The sequence below is a fragment of the Corvus kubaryi genome, unplaced genomic scaffold (assembly GCF_017639235.1).
Source record: "Corvus kubaryi isolate FWS band 111438036 unplaced genomic scaffold, C.kubaryi_AGA036_p1.0 37384, whole genome shotgun sequence".
Taxonomy (NCBI): Eukaryota; Metazoa; Chordata; class Aves; order Passeriformes; family Corvidae; genus Corvus; species Corvus kubaryi.
The window spans coordinates 398,223-407,499 of NW_024581126.1; positions in this window are offsets into that span (position 1 = coordinate 398,223).

Sequence of the window (9,277 nt, forward strand, 5' to 3'; positions counted from 1 at the left end):
TACTTTTCCCCTGTCCTCACCATGAGTCAGTGCTGCCAGGTCTGGAGTCTGGGATAACCCTCTAATCCTGTTGCACTGCCTGTGCCTCAGGGTTTACTGGCTCCTGGAAATAGACTTTCCACAAGCGACTGTACTCAGCAGGACACCAGCTCCGGCAGTGCTAGGTGGGCTTGGTGACTGGGCCATCATCAGAGGACACTTTGAGGATTACAGCCAGAAGCGGTCAGAGCTCATGGCAGCAAACCCATCAGCTGCCCTTGCTCCATTGCAAATAAAGAGGATTCTTGGCCTCTCCAAACCACTGACAATGCTGGCTTAACCCTCAGATAGTTTTAGGTCCAAAGAACAGAGATATAAAACATAAAAACCCACCACCGTGACTTTTTTGGGTTTTTTTTAACATTGGTTTTGTTGAACCACCCTTAAAATAAATAAATAAATGAGTGACATGCTACAAATAATCATTAGGCTCTCATTATTCTTGCTGGGAGTGGCTTGGCCAGCAGAGATGGGCCAGCCCAGTGACCTTTTAGCCACGTTTCCCAATTCCCATTTTCCTCCCTATCTGTTCATTCCAGCTAAAAGAGCTGCAGTATCTTTGTACAACCACCAGAATCTTGGCTGTAGTTGGAATTCATAAGCTCTACAGTACTATCATGGAGAAGGAACAGAACCGAGGTTCATAGAGAGAACCTTTTGGAGCTGATGGTCTGAGGTTCCTAATGCTCATTTCCAGACCTGCTAGCTAAGTTATGGAAGGCTGCTTCCTGAATGTGCAGTCAGCTCTTCTACATTACACTGCAGGTCCTCCTGCCTGCCACAGTGGCACAGGTTTCCTGCCTGTTCCGTCTCCAGGGTATAGGATATAGAGTTAGCCAGGTTCCTTTCTGTCTGGGGATTAGCTTCTCTCTCCTATGGGGCAGGCCCCATACACAGATGTAATCAAAAAAAGGAAAGTTCCCTTTAATAGTAACAAATCATAGTAAATAACAAAGGGGGACAGCATTCTTTCCCAAAGCACTGGAACTCACAAGGCAGAGCACCGTGGTGGAGGATCAGGGACGAGGAAGCAGAGCGTGAAGCTGGTAGGTGTGGATGGCAAATCATCCCTGTCATCTGTGCACCTGGGCTTTGCTGCTGTGCCAGGCAGTGAGGAGTCATCTGCACAACCATGGCGTGGGGAGCGTCACACACAAATGGCTTTTACAGTCTACAAGGAGTCATCCAGCCTTGGAGCTGGCTCCACATTTGCATGAGTATTGTATATCCTGGGTTACGTGCTAGCACAGTCTTCTAGAACAAGACTTGAGTTCGTTATAAATGGCAGAGCCTTATTTTACTTGTCAAGGCACAAGCTTAGATGAAACTAAGGCAGTTCTGAGTCAGTGTGAGCCTCTGCTGCCTACAGTCTTAATGAAAAATTAGGACACTTTCCAGTTTTTATATTCACAATTTTAGTCCCAGCAGTCCTGCACACTTTGAAGAAAAATTTCCCAGTAAAAGCAACACGTCTCTAATTTTCCCCTTCAGCAACTGTCCCTTCATTACACATTTTACTGCTCCTTGCCTGCCCACTGCTCCCTTCTTACCTAGAAAATGGCACAAGACAATATAAATAATTATACTGGCACATTTATATAAACATGCAATACACACCCCACTCCTCCTACGGCTGCTCTGTGCTGCTCACTCAGGTCCTGTCGGTCTCTGGGACAGCCATTCCTGGCAGCAACAAGTGCTGCAGGGTACGTTGACTGAATGTTTGCATTGCAGCCTGCCTGATTTATCTTCCCAGCAAAGGCCATTCCATATTCCATGTCCCCTCCCCAGACACAAAGCAAAGCAAATTTCAGATCCAAAGTGCTGATCTCACCTTGTTCCTCACCCAGTCCAGCCACATCACTGTGCTAGGAGAGCTCCAGGATCTCACACCTTGCACTGCTGCTGCAATAAGTTCCATTTAATCCCATTTAATCGCTACAGGAGGAGAATTTTGTGATGAAAACCCCACTATTCAATGTTTTCCTATTCCAATAGGCAACACTAGGGACTTCTAACTTAAAAAATAAAAGATCAGAGACACCTGGGACAACTGTACCATATACAATGTCTGTCTTCTACCTCAGCCAGGAGAAATGTACCTGCCCACCTATCTGAAGCTTGTGGGAACTGGGCAGGCTGCTAAGGAAAATGGATCTGTATTCAACAAAGCTTCCAGGAAAAGCCTAACACAGAGGCACAGGAAATCTGATACATTCAGGAAATCCCAGCAAGAGCTACAGCAATTCTATCTATGAAGCCAGGCTGTGGTTCAGAGCCGGCCCTTCCATCAAGTCTTCTCTGTGCTCAGGGATCTGATAGGAGGCAGAAATGCTCTTCCACACAGAAAACCTTCCATCTTCTCTTTCATGGTTCTGGAAATCTAGAGAAGTTGGTCAGGGAAGTGAAAGAATACACTTAAGGATGGGGGCAAAGGGGTCACTAGAAGAAAGGGTGTGTTGCAAATCTCACATCAGCACCAACCAGTGGGAGGAAGCACAAGATAGGAATCAAGTCTGGGAGTCTCATAATCAACACATGACATGAGCCAGGACTGGAGATAAGGAGAGAGCAATCCAGAGGCAGTTTCGCTTTAAGTAAGTGCTTGCAGTTTAGCCACCTCTCCCCAAGGGTATCCCGTTCAGAGGTGGTCAGAACATTCCAGGAGAGCATTACCTGGATGGCCAGCTCCAGTGTTTGGGTTATCCTCCTGCTTACTATGCATTGCTGCCATTATCCAGGTAGCTGTCCTGAGATGCCAGCAGGACAAAGCCCTGCTTGTACTCCAGCTGCATGAGCCCATCCAGTGTTTTTATCCAAGGTTTACAGTCTAAACCAGGGGAGGTTTTCTCCAATTCAAAACGAAACGAATGCACCAGAGCTGAAGAACTGGAAGTTGGTCAAGCAAGTGCATTGCCTCTGCCAGAGCTCTGGGTGCTGTTGAAGATCTGGACACATCTGCACACTCCTATCTGGCATGGCAGTGGGGAGCTCAAAGTCCCTTCTTTACCCTGTGCCAAACAGTGCAGACTGAGGCACATGGAAGAAGGGAATTTGTCCTGCTTCAGGCTCACATTGGGTTACAGCCAGGTTCTCCCAGGCCAAACAATGCCTGTGGTGACGCACACCATGGCCAGCAAGGAAACAGCACAAGGACTTGCAAATTCTGCCAAACTGAGCATGCCAGAGGCAAGAAGCACAGAATCATTAAGGTTGGAAAAGACCTCTATGGTCATCAAGTCCAGCCTTTGACCCATCACCACCTTGTCAACCAGATCAGAACGCTGAGTGCCACATCCAGTCCTTCCTTGAACATCTCCAAGGTGCTGACTCCACCACTGCCCTGGGCAGCCCCTTCCAGTGCCTGACGAGTGTTTCAGTGAGGAAAGCAGATTAAGTTTAGAGTTAGTAAGAAAACAGCAGACTCTTTGAAAATTTTAACTCCCACTCTGATGAGAAATTGAAGTTAAAGCTCAAGAAGATCACCTGAACACAGCACACAGTAGCTATTTTGCTACTGGTTAAATTCCTGTGGCTTGGTAGACGTTCCCTGCAGATAATATCAATACAGCCTGGAACACAGCCACTTCACACTTCTTCCAAATTTCTTGCAAAAATTCACAGACTTCTTTGGTTAGAACAGAAGTAACGTCATGCTCCACCAGACAAGCCTGTGCCACCCTCTACAAAAGGTGCATCTTCTGCTTCCCACAAAAGTCAGGATGATCAGTTCTGCAATGGCAACATCACAGCAGAAAGCCAACATTGCCTACAGATTCCCAGGTCACCTTGGGAAAGGCATTCTGCAGGCTGGTAAAATAACTGTGACAATGCTCAACTCCCCCAGAACAGAGGCCGCTTAATCTGTTGTTTTTCCAAGCATGCTGTGATCCTTAAGGATGCTATAGAAATGCAGATTGAAATCCCTCACTGACACCAGAGGAATACAGACTGCAGCCTCTGTTCTGAATAACTAGGTCAGTCAGCTATCACTGAAGTATTAGCCAGAATCCATTGAATTCCTAGTGGCTAAAATAACGGCTGCAAAAGTCTGACACCATTTGCTGTCATTAGTCACTCTACCTCTGGGTACATTCAAACCCAACTCTCAAGAGCTTAGAATAATTTGAGGGTTGGAGCTTATGCTTGTCAAAATCCAGGCACGTGCCTCCATGTAGCACAGGTTTCCCATCCCACTTGCAGCCTCGTGGAGGCAGGGAACAACTGTCCTCGCAGCCAACTCAGCCTTACACTGAAAGCATTCAGCCCAGGAAAATCAGGAAGATGAACTACTAATCCCGTGCCAGGGAACAGGCATCACGTCCCAGCAGCAGCTTCCCTATAGCAAGTACAGGAGGGGGCTTTGGCCCATGGTGGTGAGTGGGTGAGATTTTCGGGGGGAAGGCTGATAGAGGCAGAGCAGCTATTTCTCTCCGTGGAAGAAAAGAGGGGAAGGGCTGACCATTGCAACAGGAACAAGTATCCAATATTTATTTCAAACCCCTCTAGCTGCTAAGGCTGCATCAAGCATTTCCCCTCCCTGGAAATAGGAGGCAGCTGAAAGGTTAAATCTGGTTTGGGTTTCTTTTTTTACTATTATTTAATTTATTTTCAAGCTCTGGTTGTTTCAGGAGCCTGGTTTACAGTTCAGCCACACAAAGTCATGCCACAACACAGCAGCCATGACCTGCAATGCAGGAACTGGAGCTTCTTGTTCTGCCACTGAAAGCAGCATGTCACAATACTGTACCCTCGGTTTCCCTTATCTCCATGAGCTATGAATGCTCTGGAGTCCACAGGAGGGGTTGCAAAGGATTAAATTATTATAATCCCCACTTAGAGATTTATTGATATAGCAAAGGAAAATGGTAGCTGAGACATCCTTGTCTTGCATTCTAACTGCTACGACAGAGGAAAAGGCTAATTCCTACCTCCCCGAGAGTGATTTTCAGTCTTTCCTGATAATAGTTACAGAAGTCTCTTACTTTCTTTATCCTCAGCAATCTCCTCCAGCCTTCATTTAGATTGGAATTTTTAACAGCCTGAATACTGCCTGAGACAGGAGGTACTGGTTGTTCTGAGAGACACACAGTTTCAGCACAACACAGACTAGTGGGCAAACAATAAAGCTCCAACTAACACTTGTCTCCACTAAAAAAAAGTTTCCAAACTACCCAAAACATCTGTACAACTTCTAAGGCTGTCAGATTCCACAATAAGGAACTAAAGCATGCAAGCAGTCAGGCAATGCATGTTAGAGAAGACTGGAGCACACTGGCTGTCTTTGGTATTGTAGGAACATTTTTCTACCACAGCCCTACCCTATGATTGAGGGAGGCCAAACTGAGCACAGTCACAGCCTACCTGAACACATGGACCTGCTGGCACTTGGCAGAGCGAATGCCTGTCCTTTGGAAGGAGTCTAGATCCTGCTGGCTGCTGTGAGAGGGAAACCACGGTGGAACAGCTCAACCAGAATCCTCTTCAACGTGACACCAGAAACTAGTCCACTGATATGCATATATGTGTGTGTGTAAATCTAAAGATTAAAGAAAATCTCAATAATAACAGTAATAATAATACTTAAAGAAGAAAAGAGCAACATAAGACATAGCCATTTAAGCTGTAAATAAGATGTAATGTTTCCTAACCTGCAAATTTAGAGATTCTGAGGCTAGCATTCTTCAAACTACTAATTCAAAAAAATCCTTTTCTTGTTCATGTGCTGAGGTGCCAAATAAATTCTATAAATCAGTGAATTAAAAAAAATACATTTCAATACAAAAAATATTAACTAGCTCATTTCCGCATGTGACCTTTGGAAAAAAAAGAAAAAAGCTTGTTAACACTTAAAATGACCATTTTCTTATTTAGTTCTTCTGAATTTTAATGAAAACTGAAGGCCTGGGTAACAGTTGTGCCCAAAGATGTCCTACAGAAATACTTAAGTATTTATCTGGAAGATTCCTTCATTTCCTTCTTTCCACAAGTAGCAGTCCCAGTTTAAGCACAGCCACAGACCATTGAAGGTAATCCCAGACTACAGGTTAGGAGTAGCCAGAAAATTCAGGTGAGTCCAAGTTCTAAGAGACTCTTTTAAAAACATGTCTTTAAACGACACCGGAATAAAAGGTAATGTTCCTTAAATAAGTTATTGGCTCAGCTTTATGTCACTCAGGCTGCTGTTTCGAGATGCTTTAGGAGAACATATTTAGAACTTAGAAGAGAACACAAAAGCCCAAGGAGCTTTGCAAATTTCTGGTTTGGGAGCAAGCAGAATTAGTATTTTCTTTCCTTTAACACCAAACAGTATTCTATAAGAAAGAGGCAGAAATCAGGATGTTTTCTCAGCAGCAGTCACAGACAGGAGCATTTTGTCTACTGACATCATCTTACGGTTGATGAGGTGCCACAAGACTCTAAGCTATTTGTGCCATTAGTTAATACATTTAGGTTTCTAATGAAATAAACATAAGCAGGCATTTTTCCTTTTATGGCCCAATTATTCCATCCCACCGCTAGGTTTGCAGTCTGACTTTCCCCCCTTTCTCTGCACACTCAGGAACTCTGATGGCTGCAAATTGTGAGTGTCCCCAAAGCAGACAGCTTGCTGCAGCATGACCAGCTCAGAGACGACTTGCCCAGAGAGACTTCTTCCCAAAGTCAGCTGTAACATCTGTTCTTCAGGTGCAATCCAAAATCTCTTGAAAACAGAGATTTTTTTTCACTGATTTCCGTAAATGCTGAGAAGATCCTCATTCTAAGCTGGATGTTACAGGAAAGAAGTTAATTCTAGCATTATTGTATGCAGTGCTGTACTTTCTTGGCCAAGGCCCAAAGTACTCATTATGAAGTGTAACACCCTGCTTAATTCTTCCAGAAGCCAATCATAAGGCTACTATGAATTTTAATGAGCACTGAATCAAGACCCAGATGGTTTTTTAAGCCAAATTATCCTGTTCTTGGTTATTTTGAGATCTGTGTAGTGCCTTCTGGCCACTACACGTTAACTCCTCTGTCCCTGGCCCAGATTAAGGACACACTTGCACCCCTCTTCTCCCCCTCTAAGCACAGCTCTCCAGCTGTGCTGTGAAGACCCTCAGCTCTTTCTGCGCCTTGAAAGGTCACAGATTTAGAAGACTCAAAGGTTGACACAGGTGGGGCTAAAACGGTATCCACAACACTTGGCAGGGAACAAAGTCAAAAAACTAGGTGGCCATCAATAAGGTAATGCTGACCCTGCAGACAGTCCAATTTAACCAGGTCTCAGGGACAAACAATTGAGCTCAGAGCCATTAAGTTGACATTATCAGTTTATGGAGTCACTGTCTCTGCTGAAGTTGCTGAGTACATTTGCTTTCTAGTTTGCAATGCCATGTTTCATTTTAACAACTAAACCATCTTGTCTATATACTCTCTCCATATAGCCTCTCTCTGTCCAGCTAGGACACCTGCTCCTGGCCAGGGGATGCTGCTGCAGTGCCTCAGCGGGGTCTACACCAAAACTGACACTGCTCAAAGGCACAGTTTGGCTACATTGATTCTTCAGAGCAGGTTACAATTTACCTTCCACATCTACCACAAACCACTATCATCGTACTCTTTCCTTTGACAAAACTTGGGGGTTTTGGGGGGAAGCTGTGGGTGGTAGGTTGGTTGTTTTCACAGATGGGGTAAGAGGAGAAGAAAGGAAAAAGAACACAAAAGGAAAAAGGTTCTGCTACCTGCTTTCCTGGTCCCCAAGTACCCAGGATCTTCTCTCACTGCAACAGCAGTTCTCATTCCAGCGTTCCAGTGCCTCTGTTCCTTCATTAAATCCCCTTTATATACTCACAGAAACCACAGAATAGTTTGGGTTGGAAGGGAGCTTAAAGATCACCCAGTTCCAACTCCCTTCCATGGACAGGGAACCTTCCAATACACCAGGCTCCTCCAAGCCCCATCCAGCCTCACTTGTATGGCTTTTTCTTTTTGTATTTTGGGACTACTTCCATCTCGCCCTTGTCTGGTAAACAGATGGATGTCACAGAAATGAAAAGCACAAAAGGGAAGGAGTAACCAAAACTGAAATGCAGCATTATGCAAGGCAGCTATGGAGAAGAAACAGTGTTATGCCACTGGCTGTTACTGAGTCAAGAATGGTTAATGAGTTCACGCTATTTAACCACCTGCCCAGAACAGGCATCACAGCTTGAGGAGTGGAGCCAGAGCTCTGAGATGATCAGAAATGAGGAGTAGGAAGGAAATAAGGAAGCAAAAGATGGTTTAATGTCCTTTCTTGCCTCCAGATACATGACACATAGCACAATTGTCCTAAGTCTGGGTCTGAAATATGTTTTTTTAATTCACTGAAAACACCCTGACTGAGCAGCAGAAGTGCAAGTGACACACAGAACTTGCCATCATTCACTAAAGCAGAGAAGGAGCTCGGTCTCTCTGCTGGGATCGCCAAGTCCAGCAAGAACATCCAGCTCAGGAACTCAGACAGCTCTTCCTTTGGAAGCAGCCCAAGGAGTGTGTGCTTTAACAGGCACAAGTCCCTTTTCACTTGAACCACATTTGAACTTCTTAGCAGTGAAAAATCATTCTGCCCTGTTCCTATTCCTCTGAGCAATTGCACACAGGCCCCTCTTATTACTACATTAGTGTAATTTTGTCTCCGACATTCCCCTGAGAGGAATTACTCATGTCCTGCTATTATTTATTTTACTGCTAAGAGCCTAGGTTTTAGCAGTAGTTTTAATTAAATACCAGTCCTCCTCCTCCTCAATTAGGATCACCTTTATCTAGGTTGCTGTGCATTCTCCAGCAGCAACACTTGGTTCTTCTTATTTATCCCTCCTTCTGTGGTTCTCTCTGGAACTGGAGAAAGCCCCCCTCTACCACCAAATCCTATCAGTCAAAATACAAGGTTTTACCAGATATAAAGAACCATCCCATGGAAGATACCCTGACATTTAACACTGGTTAGGCAGAATTGCAGTTTAAAATGATGTCAAGTGGTGCTGCCAAAAGCAGCGGCAGCTTCCATAGCCCCCACAAAGTCACAGGCTGCTGTGCTGGCCTGTCCACCAGTCCACAGCATGTGGCTACCACTGTCCCTTTCCAGCTTCCCTGCTCCTCTGGGCCCTTGCTTGCACTTTCCTTGCTCCCCCCTACGCTCTCATGTTGTGGTTTTCTTTGAGAATTTGATGTGCAGCATGTCCACCCCATGGGTAAACACCTCTTCGAAGTTTTT